Source organism: Oncorhynchus nerka, linkage group LG10 (genome assembly GCF_034236695.1).
Source record: "Oncorhynchus nerka isolate Pitt River linkage group LG10, Oner_Uvic_2.0, whole genome shotgun sequence".
Lineage (NCBI taxonomy): Eukaryota > Metazoa > Chordata > Actinopteri > Salmoniformes > Salmonidae > Oncorhynchus > Oncorhynchus nerka.
The window spans coordinates 79,814,472-79,833,295 of record NC_088405.1 but is presented as its reverse complement, the minus strand read 5'-3'; positions in this window follow the sequence as shown (position 1 = coordinate 79,833,295).

The window sequence follows — 18,824 nt, the reverse complement described above, 5'->3', positions numbered from 1 at the left end:
AACAAATTGTACCGAAACATCATGATTCCATCACGCTGTTTTCTTTGAGCTTTTATTTAATACAGTATGACTTGTATAAAATATGTGGATGGAAATGTGGTTAGATGATGTTATTCCCCCCAGTCTGATTTAGTGCCTTGTCTTGTCCACTCGGTTTTCACGAGGCTTGTGGGAATTGTAGAAGGAAACAGAAGACACATACGTGTTCCTGAGAGTCTTATCTTTCGGTGATGGGGTCATAACATTTTATAGCTTAAACCGTTCAAATGAAAGAGCCACATCTGTAGGAAGAAAACAGAATGTTAATTACAACTACATCTAGCGGCTATTGGAGGTAACTGACGTACCAAGCACATCATTTTTACGTTTCTCTCGTGACCCCATTTTCAAATCAGGATACCCCTAGTTTGGGAAACACTGGGCTGCACACACGCACACATCACTCATCTGTGATGACTTGTTTTATTTGGAAATCCATTCCATGTAGGGGGCTGTGGAAGTTAATCACTAAATTAGAACACATTTTGTATTCCAAACTGTAATTGTATTCAATTCTTTCGACATGACCTTGTTGATCAGGCATGGAGCGACAACCCCTTGCAAAAACTCAGAGGCCCTGGTGCCAATACTGTGCTATGAGGATTACAAAGCATCAGGGACGCAACTTAGTTTTAGAAGTGGGGGGACATAACTTTGGCGGGGGGTCTTGGGGTCCTCCCAATGTTTGGGGCAACTAATGCATTTCTACACAATCTAATATGCCCCCAGGCCCTTCTAGCCATCTCTATATAGAATAACGAAAAGTAAGCAAAAATGCCCACAGTCATCAAGCTAGGTAAGAGATCATTATTAAATATGTTTAAGTGAGTGATTTGACTGAACTAGATCAACGATAATTATTTAATCAATATTCTGTTGCACCTTTAACCAATAGTCTAACAAATTAACAACTCTTACAAATAAAGTACAAATATTAGTCTAGTCAGTACATCGACGCTCTCCCGAAAACAACTAACTATTTTTTATGTCTCAAGGGAAAGGTTTGGAAAACCGCACTCAACAATCCGGTCGCATTTCGCTTCGCTCCACAGGTAGTATCACATTTTTCATTTCATTTCATTACAGTACAACGGCTTGATTTGTTTGATCGTAGCTAGCTACATAGCTAGCTACATAGCCGTCTTTGTATCAAAGATAATTGTGTAGTCTAGAGCGATTTCCTAGGTTAGCTAGCCATCTATTGTCGTTCTTTTAACGCAACGTAACGTAATCAACACTGCTAGCTAGCCAGCTAGCCCCGAATAGCAGCACAGTAGAAACTATTACACTCAACGGAACGACTTGATTAGTGTAGTGTCAACAACGCAGCCACTGCCAGCTAGCCTACATAGTCAACAACGCAGCCTCTGCCAGCTAGCCTACTTCAGCAGTACTGTATCATTTTAATCATTTTAGTCAATAAGATTCTTGCTACGTAAGCTTAACTTTCTGAACACTCGAGACGTGTAGTCCACTTGTCATTCCAATCTCCTTTGCATTAGCGTAGCCTCTTGTGTAGCCTGTCAACTATGTGTCTGTCTATCCCTGTTCTCTCCTCTCTGCACAGACCATACAAACGCTCCACACCGCGTGGCCGCGGCCACCTAATCTGGTGGTCCCAGCGCGCACGACCCACGTGGAGTTCCAGGTCTCCGGTAGCCTCTGGAACTGCCGATCTGCGGCCAACAAGGCAGAGTTCATCTCAGCCTATGCCTCCCTCCAGTCCCTCGACTTCTTGGCACTGACGGAAACATGGATCACCACAGACAACACTGCTACTCCTACTGCTCTCTCTTCGTCTGCCCACGTGTTCTCGCACACCCCGAGAGCTTCTGGTCAGCGGGGTGGTGGCACCGGGATCCTCATCTCTCCCAAGTGGTCATTCTCTCTTTCTCCCCTTACCCATCTGTCTATCGCCTCCTTTGAATTCCATGCTGTCACAGTTACCAGCCCTTTCAAGCTTAACATCCTTATCATTTATCGCCCTCCAGGTTCCCTCGGAGAGTTCATCAATGAGCTTGATGCCTTGATAAGCTCCTTTCCTGAGGACGGCTCACCTCTCACAGTTCTGGGCGACTTTAACCTCCCCACGTCTACCTTTGACTCATTCCTCTCTGCCTCCTTCTTTCCACTCCTCTCCTCTTTTGACCTCACCCTCTCACCTTCCCCCCTACTCACAAGGCAGGAAATACGCTCGACCTCATCTTTACTAGATGCTGTTCTTCCACTAACCTCATTGCAACTCCCCTCCAAGTCTCCGACCACTACTTTGTATCCTTTTCCCTCTCGCTCTCATCCAACACTTCCCACACTGCCCCTACTCGGATGGTATCGCGCCGTCCCAACCTTCGCTCTCTCTCCCCCGCTACTCTCTCCTCTTCCATCCTATCATCTCTTCCCTCTGCTCAAACCTTCTCCAACCTATCTCCTGATTCTGCCTCCTCAACCCTCCTCTCCTCCCTTTCTGCATCCTTTGACTCTCTATGTCCCCTATCCTCCAGGCCGGCTCGGTCCTCCCCTCCCGCTCCGTGGCTCGACGACTCATTGCGAGCTCACAGAACAGGGCTCCGGGCAGCCGAGCGGAAATGGAGGAAAACTCCCTCCCTGCGGACCTGACATCCTTTCACTCCCTCCTCTCTACATTTTCCTCTTCTCTCTCTGCTGCTAAAGCCACTTTCTACCACTCTAAATTCCAAGCATCTGCCTCTAACCCTAGGAAGCTCTTTGCAACCTTCTCCTCCCTCCTGAATCCTCCTCCCCCTCCTCCCTCTCTGCAGATGACTTCGTCAACCATTTTGAAAAGAAGGTCGACGACATCCGATCCTCGTTTGCTAAGTCAAACGACACAGCTGGTTCTGCTCACACTGCCCTACCCTGTGCTCTGACCTCTTTCTCCCCTCTCTCTCCAGATGAAATCTCGCGTCTTGTGACGGCCGCCGCCCAACAACCTGCCCGCTTGACCCTATCCCCTCCTCTCTTCTCCAGACCATTTCCGGAGACCTTCTCCCTTACCTCACCTCGCTCATCAACTCATCCCTGACCGCTGGCTACGTCCCTTCCGTCTTCAAGAGAGCGAGACTTGCACCCCTTCTGAAAAAACCTACACTCGATCCCTCCGATGTCAACAACTACAGACCAGTATCCCTTCTTTCTTTTCTCTCCAAAACTCTTGAACATGCCGTCCTTGGCCAGCTCTCCCGCTATCTCTCTCAGAATGACCTTCTTGATCCAAATCAGTCAGGTTTCAAGACTAGTCATTCAACTGAGACTGCTCTTCTCTGTATCACGGAGGCGCTCCGCACTGCTAAAGCTAACTCTCTCTCCTCTGCTCTCATCCTTCTAGACCTATCGGCTGCCTTCGATACTGTGAACCATCAGATCCTCCTCTCCACCCTCTCCGAGTTGGGCATCTCCGGCGCGGCCCACGCTTGGATTGCGTCCTACCTGACAGGTCGCTCCTACCAGGTGGCGTGGCGAGAATCCGTCTCCACACCACGTGCTCTCACCACTGGTGTCCCCCAGGGCTCTGTTCTAGGCCCTCTCCTATTCTCGCTATACACCAAGTCACTTGGCTCTGTCATAACCTCACATGGTCTCTCCTATCATTGCTATGCAGACGACACACAATTAATCTTCTCCTTTCCCCCTTCTGATGACCAGGTGGCGAATCGCATCTCTGCATGTCTGGCAGACATATCAGTGTGGATGACGGATCACCACCTCAAGCTGAACCTCGGCAAGACGGAGCTGCTCTTCCTCCCGGGGAAGGACTGCCCGTTCCATGATCTCGCCATCACGGTTGACAACTCCATTGTGTCCTCCTCCCAGAGCGCTAAGAACCTTGGCGTGATCCTGGACAACACCCTGTCATTCTCAACTAACATCAAGGCGGTGGCCCGTTCCTGTAGGTTCATGCTCTACAACATCCGCAGAGTACGACCCTGCCTCACACAGGAAGCGGCGCAGGTCCTAATCCAGGCACTTGTCATCTCCCGTCTGGATTACTGCAACTCGCTGTTGGCTGGGCTCCCTGCCTGTGCCATTAAACCCCTACAACTCATCCAGAACGCCGCAGCCCGTCTGGTGTTCAACCTTCCCAAGTTCTCCCACGTCACCCAGCTCCTCCGCTCTCTCCACTGGCTTCCAGTTGAAGCTCGCATCCGCTACAAGACCATGGTGCTTGCCTACGGAGCTGTGAGGGGAACGGCACCTCAGTACCTCCAGGCTCTGATCAGGCCCTACACCCAAACAAGGGCACTGCGTTCATCCACCTCTGGCCTGCTCGCCTCCCTACCACTGAGGAAGCCAGTTGTCCATCAATCTAAAAGACAGCTACAGTTCCCGCTCAGCCCAGTCAAAACTGTTCGCTGCTCTGGACCCCCAATGGTGGAACAAACTCCCTCACGACGCCAGGACAGCGGAGTCAATCACCACCTTCCGGAGACACCTGAAACCCCACCTCTTTAAGGAATACCTAGGATAGGATAAAGTAATCCCTCTCACCCCCCTCCCCTTAAAAGATTTAGATGCACTACTGTTCCACTGGATGTCATAAGGTGAATGCACCAATTTGTAAGTCGCTCTGGATAAGAGCGTCTGCTAAATGACTTAAATGTAAATGTAAAAGAAGTTTAATAAAAACACACATACACATACATATTGACACACAAAAACAGTACACCCTCCATATAATTCATACCATAGGCCTAATAGTACTGTTGAGCTCTTTTTACTTGCCCACAATATAGCTGGGTCACCCCATCCTGCCCCTAAGGGTCCACGGCCCTGCAACGCCCCAACCCAACACACCCCACTCAGCTTTAGGATCTTAGTGGCAATGCATTTCTTAGCTGCAATAGATGCTAGGTTACACAGTCTAAAGTATCAACAATTCCAAGCAAGCAAAAATGGAGAGAAGAGAGAATCTGTAGACATGCTGAGATAAAAGAACACACTCTGGCAGAATTCGGACAGCCTTCACAAGACCATAAAATGCAAATATGTCCCCCTTTGTTTTACACGTCCAGCAGAAGAATGACATTTCTGAGTGCATGATATTCAGTTTCACTGGCATATAGTACGTTAAATGGGTGGTGTTAAACTGCAGTAATGTCTGAGATTATATGAACATGACTGGCCATTCTAACATACATTATCTGTATCCATTCATCACCATTAATAGCGTCTCCCAGGTCTTCCTCACATCTCTCAACCCTTGATACAGTATGTAAATCAACTTTAGAAGTTTGTCAGAATGCCTTAAAATAGTTTCAATCTTTGAAGCTTCTTGCTTGTCCAGTGTTTGCTGCACAGAGAGAATAACATGTTTATTTGCAAAAGTTCACCTCTGCACTGTCACAGACTGGTCTTCCCTGGCTGCCTGACCCTGCTGAGACCCCTGTCACCATCTCACCCTGCTCAGATGAGGCATGACAAAGAATGACCTTGGTGTACATTTATACATTACATTATCCATGAATAGAATCAATGATTCAATAATGGAAATGACCATTATTCCTAGATCCCAGACTGTAGCCTACCCATCAACTCAAGAGGGAACTTTGTATCCATTCACTGCAAAATTCACCTGAGCTCCGTAGACTGGTCTTCCCTGGCTGTATGACCCTGCAGGGACACCTGTCACCATCTAAGACGTGATGCGCATAATGTTGTGTACTAACTGTGCACAATGACAATGAAGTCTGCAGAGCTGTTTATACAGTGTCAGTGTGAAAAGTAGTGAGTTAGCTAGGGAAACTGACAGGTCAATAACGTTATATTCCTATACTGACTAATCAAAACTCACATGGCACTGGAGAAACATCATAATATCGGTGTTCAATCTTTTGGCTGCTGGTTTCATAGATAGATTCAGGTCTAGTGTGATTGAGGCAAAAATTGTAGCTGAAGTTAGAAACTTTGAAAGTTCTTGAAATATTCCGCATTGACTGACCTTCATGTCTTAATGATGGACTGTTGTTTATTAATGATGGACTCTTTGCTTATTTGAGCAGTTCTTGCTATAATATGGACTTGGTCTTTTACTAAATAGGGCTATCTTCTGTATACCACCCCTACATTATGTACCAACACAACTGATTGGCTCAAACACATTAAGAAGGAAAGAAATTCCACAAATTACCTTTTAGCAAGGCATACTTGTTAATTGAAATGCATTCCAGGTGAATACCTCATGAAGCTGGTTGAGAGAATTCCAAGAGTGTGCAAAGCTGTCATCCAGGCAAAGGGTGGCTACTTAGAATAATTTGATTAACACTTTTTTGGTTACTACATGATTCCTTAGGTGTTATTTCATAGTTTTGATGTCTTCACTATTATTGCTTTTAAACCTCTTTTCATCTCTCCCGTGCTGGTCCTATACGGCAGCCTGTCAGAAGCTTTGCCATCACACAGCCTGCCCGCATGCTCTGCTCTGTGGTGTCCCTGCCGTCCTAAATCCAGCCAATCCAGCTGGCTGAAACCGGAACACAGACTACCGGACTGCTCTGGGGCGTTTGCATGGTGCTAAAGCACACCGGTGCTGCATTTTGTATCACAGTACAATGATAAAACTGGGTTGGGGACAAAAATGCAATTTCAGTATATGGGGTGGGGGGGTCATGTCCTCCCCTGTCCCCAGTGAAAGCGTTATCAAAGCACCAAGTGACATTTCCCCTAGATACAGATCAAGGATCAGCTTCCCCTCCCAATTCCTAACCTCAATCATTAGTGGGGGAAATGCTAAACTGACCCAAGATCAGCATCTAGGGGCAACTTCACCCTACACTGTTACCAAAGCATTATGGAAAGGGCCATATACAGTTGAAGTCCGAAGTTTACATACACTTAGGTTGGAGTCATTAAAACTTGTTTTTCAACCACTCCACAAATTTCTTGTCAAAAAACTATAGTTTTGGCAAGTCGGTTAGGACATCTACTTTGTGCATGACACAAGTAATCTTTCCAACAATTGTTTACAGAGAGATTATTTCACTTATAATTCACTGTATCACAATTCCAGTGGGACAGAAGTTTACATACTGTGCCTTTAAACAGCTTGTAAAATTCCAGAAAATTATGTCATGGCTTTAGAAGCTTCTGGTAGGCTGATTGACATCATTTGAGTCAATTGGAGGTGTACCTGTGAATGTACACTGCTCAAAAAATAAAGGGAACACTTAAACAACAAAATGTAACTCCAAGTCAATCACACTTCTGTAAAATCAAACTGTCCACTTAGGAAGCAACACTGATTGACAGTAAATTTCACATGCTGTTGTGCAAATGGAATAGACAACAGGTGGAAATTATAAGCAATTAGCAAGACACCCCCAATAAAGGAGTGGTTCTGCAAGTGGTGACCTCAGACTACTTCTCAGTTCCTATGCTTCCTGGCTGATGTTTTGGTCACTTTTGAATGCTGGTGGTGCTTTCACTCTAGTGGTAGCATGAGACGGAGTCTACAACCACACAAGTGGCTCAGGTAGTGCAGCTCATTCAGGATGGCACATCAATGCGAGCTGTGGCAAGAAGGTTTTCTGTGTCTGTCAGCGTAGTGTCCAGAGCATGGAGGCGCTACCAGGAGACAGGCCAGTACATCAGGAGACGTGGAGGAGGCCGTAGGAGGGCAACAACCCAGCAGCAGGACCGCTACCTCCGCCTTTGTGCAAGGAGGAGCAGGAGGAGCACTGCCAGAGCCCTGCAAAATGACCTCCAGCAGGCCATAAATGTGCATGTGCCTGCTCAAACGGTCAGAAACAGACTCCATGAGGGTGGTGTGAGGGCCCGACGTCCACAGGTGGGGGTTGTGCTTACAGCCCAACACCGTGCAGGACGTTTGGCATTTGCCAGATAACACCAAGATTGTCAAATTCGCCACTGGCGCCCTGTGCTCTTCACAGATGAAAGCAGGTTCACACTGAGCACGTGACTGAGTCTGGAGACACCGTGGAGAACGTTCTGCTGCCTGCAACATCCTCCAGCATGACCGGTTTGGCGGTGGGTCAGTCATGGTGTGGGGTGGCATTTCTTTGGGGGGCGGCACAGCCCTCCATGTGCTCGCCAAAGGTAGCCTGACTGTCATTAGGTACCGAGATGAGATTCTCAGATCCCTTGTGAGACCATATGCTGGTGCGGTTGGCCCTGGGTTCCTCCTAATGCAAGACAATGCTAGACCTCATGTGGCTGGAGTGTGTCAGCAGTACCTGCAAGAGGAAGGCATTGATACTATGGACTGGCCCGCCCGTTCCACAGACCTGAATCCAATTGAGCACATCTGGGACATCATGTCTCGCTCCATCCACCAACGCCACGTTGCACCACAGACTGTCCAGGAGTTGGCGGATGCTTTAGTCCAGGTCTGGGAGGAGATTCCTCAGGAGACCATCCACCACCTCAACAGGAGCATGCCCAGGCGTTGTAGGGAGGTCATACAGGCACGTGGAGGCGACACACACTACTGAGCCTCATTTTGACTTGTTTTAAGGACATTACATCAAAGTTGAATCAGCCTGTAGTGTGGTTTTCCACTTTAATTTTGAGTGTGACTCCAAATCCAGACCTCCATGGGTTGATACATTTGATTTCCATTGATAATTTATGCGTGATTTTGTTGTCAGCACATTCAACTATGTAAATATTTTTTTTTAATAAGAATATTTCATTCATTCAGATCTAGGATGTGTTATTTTAGTGTTCCCTTTATTTTTTTGAGCAATGTATTTCAAGGTCTACCTTCAGACTCAGTGCCTCTTTGATTGACTTCATGGGGAAATCAAAAGAAATCAGCCAAAACCTCAGAAAAAATTGTAGACCTCCACAACTCTAGTTCATCCTTGGGAGCAATTTCCAAACGAATGAAGGTTCCACGTTCATCTGTACAAACAATGGTATGCAAGTATAAAGACAATGGGACCACACAGCCGTCATACCGCTCAGGAAGGAGACACGTTCTGTCTTCTAGAGATAAACGTACTATGGTGTGAAAAGTGCAAATCAATCCTAGAACAACAGCAAAGGACCTTGTGAAGATGCTGGAGGAAACAAGTACAAAAGTATCTATATTCACAGTAAAACAAGTCCTATATCGACATAACCTGAAAGACCGCTCAGCAAGGAAGAAGCCACTGCTCCAAAACTGCCATAAAAAAAGCCAGACTACGGTTTGCAACTGCACATGGGGAAAAAGATCGTACTTTTTGGAGAAATGTCCTCTGGTCTGATGAAACAAAAATAGAATTGTTTGGTCATAATGACCATCATTATGTTTGGAGGAAAAAGGGGGAGGCTTGCAAGCCAAAGAACACCATCCCAACTGTGAAGCACGGGGGTGGCAGCATCATGTTGTGGGGGTGCTTTGCTGCAGGAGGGACTGGTGTACTTCACAAAATAGATGGCATCATGAGGAAGGAAAATTATGTGAATATATTGAAGCAACATCTCAAGACATCAGTCAGGAAGTTAAAGCTTGGTCACAAATGGGTCTTCCAAATGGACCATGACCCCAAGCATACTTCCAAAGTTGTGGCAAAATGGCTTAAAGACAACAAAGTCAAGGTATTGGAGTGGCCATCACAAAAACCTGACCTCAATCCCATAGAAGATTTGTGGACAGAACTGAAAAAGCATGTACGAGCAAGGAGGCCTTTACAATCCTTACTCAGTTAAACCAACTCTGCCAGGAGGAATGGGCCAAAATTCACCCAACTTATTGTGGGAAGCTTGTGGAAGGCTACCCAAACCTTTTGACCCAAGTTAAAAGAATTTAAAGGCAATGCTACCAAATACTAATTGAGTTTATGTAATCTTCTGACCCACTGGGAATGTGATGAAAAGAAATAGAAGCTGAAATTAATAATTCTCTCTACTATTATTCTGACATTTCACATTCTTAAAATAAAGTGCTGATCCTAACTGACCTAAAACAGGGAATTATTACTCGGATTAAAAGTCAGGAATTGTGAATAACCGAGTTTAAATGTACTTGGCTAAGGTGTATGTAAACTTCCGACTTCAACTGTATATTATATATCTCTATATAATTTTTTATAGTTTGCATTCTCAAACTATAGACACACAATCTAAGATTCATATCACTGCACAGTAGTGGATTGAATACAGTTCCTGCTCATAAATCCAAAGTGGATGAATCAGCAGTTATTCCTTTCGATAAACAAAGATGATTTGCAACATCCATTTTTCGCTATTTGTCTCATCGTCTTTGATACAAAGCTTAAGGTTTTGACATTCAAAAGAGACTTTTAGTCATTCCCTTTGCTCGATTAAACGCTACAAATGAATCACGACGTCCTATCGGTATCCTTTCATAGGTGTGATTTAATCTATTAATTATCTAAACGATCAAACATGAATCAAGTCGTTTTGTGAAAACAAATGGTAACAAGCGACAGTTTTCAGTCTCTGCGACCCCTCTTTCTCCCCGCATTTTTCTCTCATCCCTCCCATGTGATTCTGTTTTCATTCACTGCAACCCTACTCTCTCTCACTCTCTCTCATCCCTCCCATGTGATTCTGTTTTCATTCACTGCAACCGTACTCTCTCTCGCTCTCTCACTCTCTCTCACTCTCTCATCCCTCCCATGTGATTCTGTTTTCATTCACTGCAATCCTACTCTCTCTCACTCTCTCTCACTCTCTCATCCCTCCCATGTGATTCTGTTTTCATTCACTGCAACCCTACTCTCTCTCAATCTCTCACTCTCTCATTCTTCCCACGTGATTCTGTTTTCATTCACTGCAACCCTACTCTCTCTCACTCTCTCATCCCTCCCATGTGATTCTGTTTTCATTCACTGCAACCCTACTCACTCTCACTCTCGCTCACTCTCTCTCATCCCTCCCATGTGATTCTGTTTTCATTCACTGCAACCCTACTCTCTCTCACTCTCTCTCATCCCTCCCATGTGATTCTGTTTTCATTCACTGCAACCCTACTCTCTCTCTCTCTCATCCCTCCCATGTGATTCTGTTTTCATTCACTGCAACCCTCTCTCTCTCTCTCTCTCTCGCTCTCTCACTCTCTCTCATCCCTCCCATGTGATTCTGTTTTCATTCACTGCAACCCTACTCTCTCGCACTCTCTCTCACTCTCTCTCATCAACCCCATGTGATTCTGTTTTCATTCACTGCAACCCTACTCTCTCACTCTCTCTCACTCTGTCATCCCTCCCATGTGATTCTGTTTTCATTCACTGCAACCCTACTCTCTCTCACTCTCTCACTCTCATCCCTCCCATGTGATTCTGTTTTCATTCACTGCAACCCTACTCCCTCTCTCACTCTCACTCTCTCTCATCCCTCCCATGTGATTCTGTTTTCATTCACTGCAACCCTACTCTCTCACTCTCTCTCATCCCTCCCATGTGATTCTGTTTTCATTCACTGCAACCCTACTCTCTCTCACTCTTTCTCACTCTCTCTCATCCCTCCCATGTGATTCTGTTTTCATTCACTGCAACCCTACTCTCTCACTCTCTCTCATCCCTCCCATGTGATTCTGTTTTCATTCACTGCAACCCTACTCTCTCTCTCTCTCTCTCTCATCCCTCCCATGTGATTCTGTTTTCATTCACTGCAACCCTACTCTCTCTCTCTCTCTCTCTCTCATCCCTCCCATGTGATTCTGTTTTCATTCACTGCAACCCTACTCTCTCTCACTCTCTCTCTCTCTCTCATCCCTCCCATGTGATTCTGTTTTCATTCACTGCAACCCTACTCTCTCTCACTCTCTCTCATCCCTCCCATGTGATTCTGTTTTCATTCACTGCAACCCTACTCTCTCTCACTCTCTCTCACTCTCTCATGTGATTCTGTTTTCATTCACTGCAACCCTACTCTCTCTCACTCTCTCTCACTCTCTCTCATCCCTCCCATGTGATTCTGTTTTCATTCACTGCAACCCTACTCTCTCTCACTCTCTCTCATCCCTCCCATGTGATTCTGTTTTCATTCACTGCAACCCTACTCTCTCTCTCTCGCTCTCCCCCCCCCCCCTGTTTTGGCTCGCACCACACTATCAGTCGCAGCAGCGATCATTAATCAACAGGGGGAGGTTAATGGCTCGCCACTTAGGCTCGGCTGGTCTCCGCTGGTAATCAAGGTGTATTTTACACAAATCAAATGATCACACACAGGGATGTCCTCTCTCCCTGAGTACCCTGCTCACGCTTCCATCATTCATCATCTCATTAAACTTATCATCGTTTGCGCTTGGCTCTGCTGCCGAGCATGCAATGATGCAATGAAAGCATCCCAATGATTTGTCTTGGCTGTCTGTCACATGCATACACACACAGATACATGTACAGATAGAATATATAGGTATAGGGTTGCACAATTTCTTGTCGGAGGATTCCAGATTTCCTGCTTATTCCCTCCTGATTCTGGGAGCTGGGAATTTTGAAGGGGGGGAAATGCATTTTGCAACTCATGGGAAAGTTAGCCAGAAGATTAGCCAGTTTTAACCAATTATAGTTTGCAGGATACTTACGGTTGCACTAAAATTAATACAGAGTAGACCCCCCCACGAAATGATTAGCAGCAGGACGCCTCTGTACACACTTGCTAGGTGTAAAAGAGTAGACAGGTAAACAAACACACACGCACACCACAGCACGTGACACACACACTGTACAGCACAGTGTCCGCCCACACTTTGATCACTGCATCATTAAAGCAATGGATTGGGTGAACCTATCCATTTAGACACACACACACACACACACACACACACACACACACACACACACACACACACACACACACACACACACACACACACACACACACACACACACACACACACACACACACACACACACACACACACACACACACACACACACACACACACACACACACACACACACACACACACACACACACACACACACACACACACACACACACACACACACACACACACACACACACACACACACACACACACACACACACACACACACACACACACACACACACACACACACACACACACACACACACACACACACACACACACACACCAATGTAGCTCTGCAAAGCAGGCAGGCAGCCAGAGGAGGCCAGGCAGAATTAGCATTTGATTATCTGGCAACCTGCACGAGACAAGCATGAGACAAGCCGTTGACATCGGTGAGGAAACTTTGATTGACTCGGAGATGAGACAAGACGGGATTTGTATTGTCTTAGGTGTGAATGGGGCCTGAACTTTCTTTCTTTCCCTCTCTCTTTCTCTCTCTTCCTCTCTCTCCCTCTCTCTTGCACGCTTTCTCTCAAAATGAAATCCTACTGCCCCCAAAAATGGTTAGCTTTCTTTTTATAGGAGTTGATCCCTTCCCAAGCAGCCTTCACTATGATATTCTTTCTGGAATTAATGAGATAGAGGACCTTGACGGTTGGTGCTTTGACATCAGGTCTATTTCAGCATATTCTATGGGATAATATGGCTGACGCAATTGATAGAGGTCATTGGCGTGTTTTCCTAAGACTTTGAGCTAGACTGCTGGGTATCACAGGCTGCATACACACTGTACTGTAGCTTAGAGTCTATATATCTGCAGTATCCTTATTGATGTCCTTCACACGGTCTTCTTTTTTCCCCCCTCTCTTTTCTTTCTTCCTCTTTCTCCCTTTTCCTTATTCCAGTTCTCTCTCCCCCTCTCTCTTTCCCTCTCTCTGTCTCTTTCCCTCCTCTCTATTTCCTTTCCTTTCTCTCTTTCCCTTTATCCCTCTCTCTCTCCCTCTTGTAATGTGCTCCTCTTGTTCTCCTCTTTGACTAATAGTATTAGCAGTGAAGTGTTTCTGCAGGAAAGAAGCTGTGTTAGAGGAACTAGGAAATAACAGAAGTGTTCAGGTTAGCACAACAATTCTCTTTGTTTCATTCTCACTCACTCACTCACTCACTCACTCACTCACCACTCACTCACTCACTCACTCTCACTTGCCCTGCCTCTTTTTCCTCTCTAACGCCTCTTTCCCACTCGCTCCATCTCCCCCTCCTCTCTCTCCCTTGCCCTCCATCTCTCTCCCTTGCCCTCCATCTCTCTCTATCCCCTGGCCTCCATCTCTCTCCCTCCTTTGCCATCTCTCTTCCCTCTCTCAGCCCCCTCTCTATTTGTCTCTCTCCCTCCATCTCCATCTTTCCCCTCCCCTCTCTCCTTCCATCTCTCTCCCTCCCTGCCCTCCATCTCCCACCCACACCTCCCCCCCTCCAAGCATGCTAGTGCATTAATCAAGTGAAAGTTCCCCTCCCTCCTCCATTGGGATTAGGCAGAGCACTAATTCCATCTCTCCAGTCCTGCTCTCGCTTTGAAGTCGAACTGCGAGGGGAAACCGCCAGTTTCTCCGCACAGCGTCATTTGCATAATCCCGCTACTGCACTCCATCACACACATGACTATCAGGAGAAGGAGAAGTTAGATGAGCTAATATCCAAACTGTGATATTACAGCTATATATGTGTTTTGCCAGTAGTGTTATTGGCATTGTTAATTCGTTATCATTATCAATTATCATCGTTATCGTCAAACATCATCATCATAACCAACACCATCACCGAACTCACAAATATTGATCAATTTGAGCCTGGTTCTTTTAAATGAATCACTAATGAACTATCATGTATGCTAATTATCTCATCAGTAACTGATTGGGCCCCTTGGAGACCCTTTTTGCTGCATTACCGCTGCTTAACGCAAATTTTGCTTAGTAGTTGATACCAAGAGACTGCAATTCCCAATCCAGCACCGAGGAACCAATGTGTGGGATGTGGAAGGGTGATTCAACAGTGTATAATATACACACAATACTTTAAAATTATTATTATTTTATTTATTTCACCTTTATTTAACCAGGTAGGCCAGTTGAGAACAAATTCTAATTTAAGTGCGACCTGGCCAAGATAAAGCAAAGCAGTGCGACACAAACAAAACAGAGTTACACAATGGATAAAGTAGGCTGTCTCGTCGTTGTTGTTAATCAAGCCTACCACTGTTGTGTCATCTGCAAACTTGATGATTGAGTTGGAGGTGTGCATGGCCACGCAGTCATGGGTGAACAGGGAGTACAGGAGAGGGCTGAGAACACACCCTTGTGGGGCCCCAGTGTTGAGGATCAGCAGGGTGGAGATGTTGTTTATTACCTTCACCACCTGGGGGTGAACCGTCAGAAAGTCCAGGACCCAGTTGCACAGGGCGGGGTCGAGACCCAGGGTCTTGAGCTTTATGACAAGTTTGGAAGGTACTACGGTGTTAAATGCGGAGCTGTAGTCAATGAACAGCATTTTTACATACAGGTATTCCTCTTGTCCAGATGAGATAGGGCAGTGTGATGGCGATTGCATCGTCAGTAGACTTATTGGGGTGGTAAGCAAATTGGAGTGGGTCTAGGGTATCAGGTAGGGTGGAGGTGATATGATCCTTGACTAGTCTCTCAAAGCACTTCATGATGACAGAAGTGAGTGCAGTTCAGGTAGTTCAGTTACCTTAGCTTTCTTGGGAACAGGAACAATGGTGGCCATCTTGAAGCATGTGGGGACAGCAGACTGGGATAGGGATTGACTGAATATGTCCGCAAACACACGAGCCAGCTGGTCTGCGCATGCTCTGAGGACGCGGCTAGGGATGCCGTCGGGCCGGCAGCCCTGCAAGGGTTAACACATCTAAATGTTTTACTCACATTGGCCACGGAGAAGGAGAGCCCACAGGCTTTGGTAGCGGGCCATGTCAGTGTCAATGTATTGTCCTCAAAGCGAGCAAAGAAGTTGTTTAATTTGTCTGGGAGCAAGATGTCAGCTGGTTATCTTTTTGTAATCCGTGATTGACTGTAGACCCTTCCACATATGTCTCGTGTTTGAGCCCTTGAATTGCGACTCTACTTTGTCTCTATACTCACCCTTTGCTTGTTTGATTGCCTTGCGGAGGGAATAGCTGCACTGTTTGTATTCGGTCATGTTTCCAGTCGCCTTGCCATGATTAAAAGCGTTGGTTCATGCATTCAGTTTTACGCAAATGCTGCCATCAATACACGGTTTCTTGTTTGGAAAGGTTTTAATAATCACAGTGGGTACGACATCTCCGATGCACTTGCTAATAAACTCGCTCACCGAGTCAGTCTATACGTCAATGTTGCTGTCTGAGGCTATCTGGAACATATCCCAGGCCACGTGATCGAAGCAATCTTGAAGCGTGGAATCCGATTGGTCAGACCAGTGTTGGATAGACCTGAGCACGGACATTTCCTGGGTGGCGCAGTGGTTAAGGGCCAGCTGTACCACCAGAGACCCTGGGTTCACGTCCAGGCTCTGTCGCAACCGGCCGCGACCGGGAAGTCCATGGGACGACGCACAATTTGGCTAGCGTCGTCCGGGTTAGGGAGTGCTTGGCCGGTAGGGATATCCTTGTCTCACCGCGCACCAGCGACTCCTGTGGCGGGCCGGGCGCAGTGCACGCTAACCAAGGTTGCCAGGTGCACGGTGTTTCCTCCGACACATTGGTGCGGCTGGCTTCCTGGTTGGATGCACGCTGTGTTAAGAAGCAGTGGTTGAGTTGGTTGGGTTGTGTATCGGAGGACGCATGATTTTCAATCTTTGTCTCTCCAGAGCCCGTACGGGAGTTGTAGCGATGAGACAAGATATTAGCTACTAAAACAATTGGATACCACAAAATTGGGGAGAAAAAGGGGTAAAATTTAAATAAATTAAATAAAAACATTTTTTTAAAGAATGTATCGTTTCCAGTTTACATAGAGTCCAGTGAAGTTATTTCAGGGCCGACAAGGTTTGTGGGGGACCTACACGGCTGTGACTATAATCGAAGACAATTCTCTTGGAAGATAATGCAGTCTGCATTTGTTTGTAAGGAATTCTAGATCAGGTGAACAAAAGGACTTGAGTTCCTGTATGTTGTTGTGATTACACCATGAGTCATTAATCATAAGGCATCATAAGGCATACACCCCGGCACTTCTGTACATAAGTATTGAGACTCTTTACTTAGTACTTTGTTGAAGTACCTTTTGCAGTGATTACAGCCACGAGTCATCTTGGGTATGACGCTACAAGCTTGGCACACCTGTATTTGGGGAGTTTCTCCCATTATTCCCTGCAGATCCTCCCCAACTCTGTCAGGTTGGATGGTGAATGTTGCTGCACATCTATTTTAAGGTATCTCCAGAGATTTTAGATTGGGTTCAAGTCCGGGCTCTGGCTGGTCCACTCAAGGACATTCGGAGACTTGTCCCGAAGCCACGCCTGCTTTGTCTTGGCTGTGTGCTTAGGGTCATTGTCCTGTTGGAAGGTGAACCTGAGCACTCTGGAGCAGTTTTAATCAAGGATCTCTCTATACTTTGCTCTGTTTATCTTTGCCTGGATCCTGACTAGTCTCGCAGTCCCTGCCTCTGACAAACATCCCCACAGCATGATGCTGCCACCTCCATGCTTCACCGTAGGGATGTTGTCATGTTCCCTCCAGATGCGATGCTTGGCATTCAGGCCAAAGAGTTCAATATTGGTTTCATCAGACCAGATAATCTTGTTTCTTATGATCTGAGAGTCCGTTAGGTGCCTTTTTGCAAACTCCAAGTGGGCTGTCATGTGCCTTTTACTGAGGAGTGCCTTTTGTCTGGCCACTCTACCATAAAGGCCTGCTTGATGGAGTGCTGCAGAGATGACTGTCCTTCTGGAAGGTTCTCCCATCTCCACAGAGGAACTCTGGAGCTCTGTCAGAGTGACCATCGGGTTCTTGGTCACCTCCCTGACCAAGGCCCTTCTTCCCGATTGCTCACTTTGGCTGGGCGGCCAGCTCTAGGAAGTGTCTTGATGGTTCCAAACTTCTTCCATTTAAGAATGATGGAGGCCACTGTGTTTTTGGGCACCTTCAATGCTGAATACATGTTTTGGTACCATTCCCCAGATCTGTGCCTCGACACAATCCTGTCTTGGAGCTCTATGGACAATTCCTTCATCCTCATGGCTTGGTTTTTGCTCTGACATGCCCTGTCAACTGTGGGACCTTCTTTTGACAGCTGTCTTCCTTTTCAAATCATATCCAATCAATTGAATTTGCCACAGGTGGACTACAAACAAGTTGTAGAAACATCTTAAGGAGGATCAATGGAAACAAGATGCTCCTGAGCTCTATTTCAAATCTCATCACAAAGGGTCTGAATACTTAGGTAAATATGGTATTCCTGTTTTTTAAACTTTTATAAACTTGCAAAAAAACACAAAAAAACAACTGTGTGCATAATTTGATCCATTTTAGAATAAGGCTCTAACATAACAATGTGGAAAAAGTGAAGGGGTCTGAATCTTTTCCGAGTGCACTGTAAGTTAGTCGTAGATACAACGTCACTACAAAATATCTCAAAAGTTGCCTGTAAACTTTGCCAAAACATTTCAAACTACTTTTGTAATACAACTTTAGGTATTTTTAAACGTTAATAATCGATCAAATTGAAGACGGGTCTATCTGTTTTCAACAGAGGAAACTAACGCTACTTTTCAATTCTTGCGCAACTCTCAACAGTGTTACCCATTTCCTAGATGGCCGTACTTCTTCATTGCAGAAAGGAACCTCAACCAAATTCCAAAGACTGGTGACATCCAGTGGAAGCGGTAGGAATTGAAAACAAGTGCCTAAGAAATATCGTTTCCCAATGAGAACTTACTGAACAGACAGAGACCTAAAAAAACAAAATCTGAACGATTAGTCCTCGGGGTTTTGCTACATAAGTTCTGTTATACTCACAGACATGATTCAAACAGT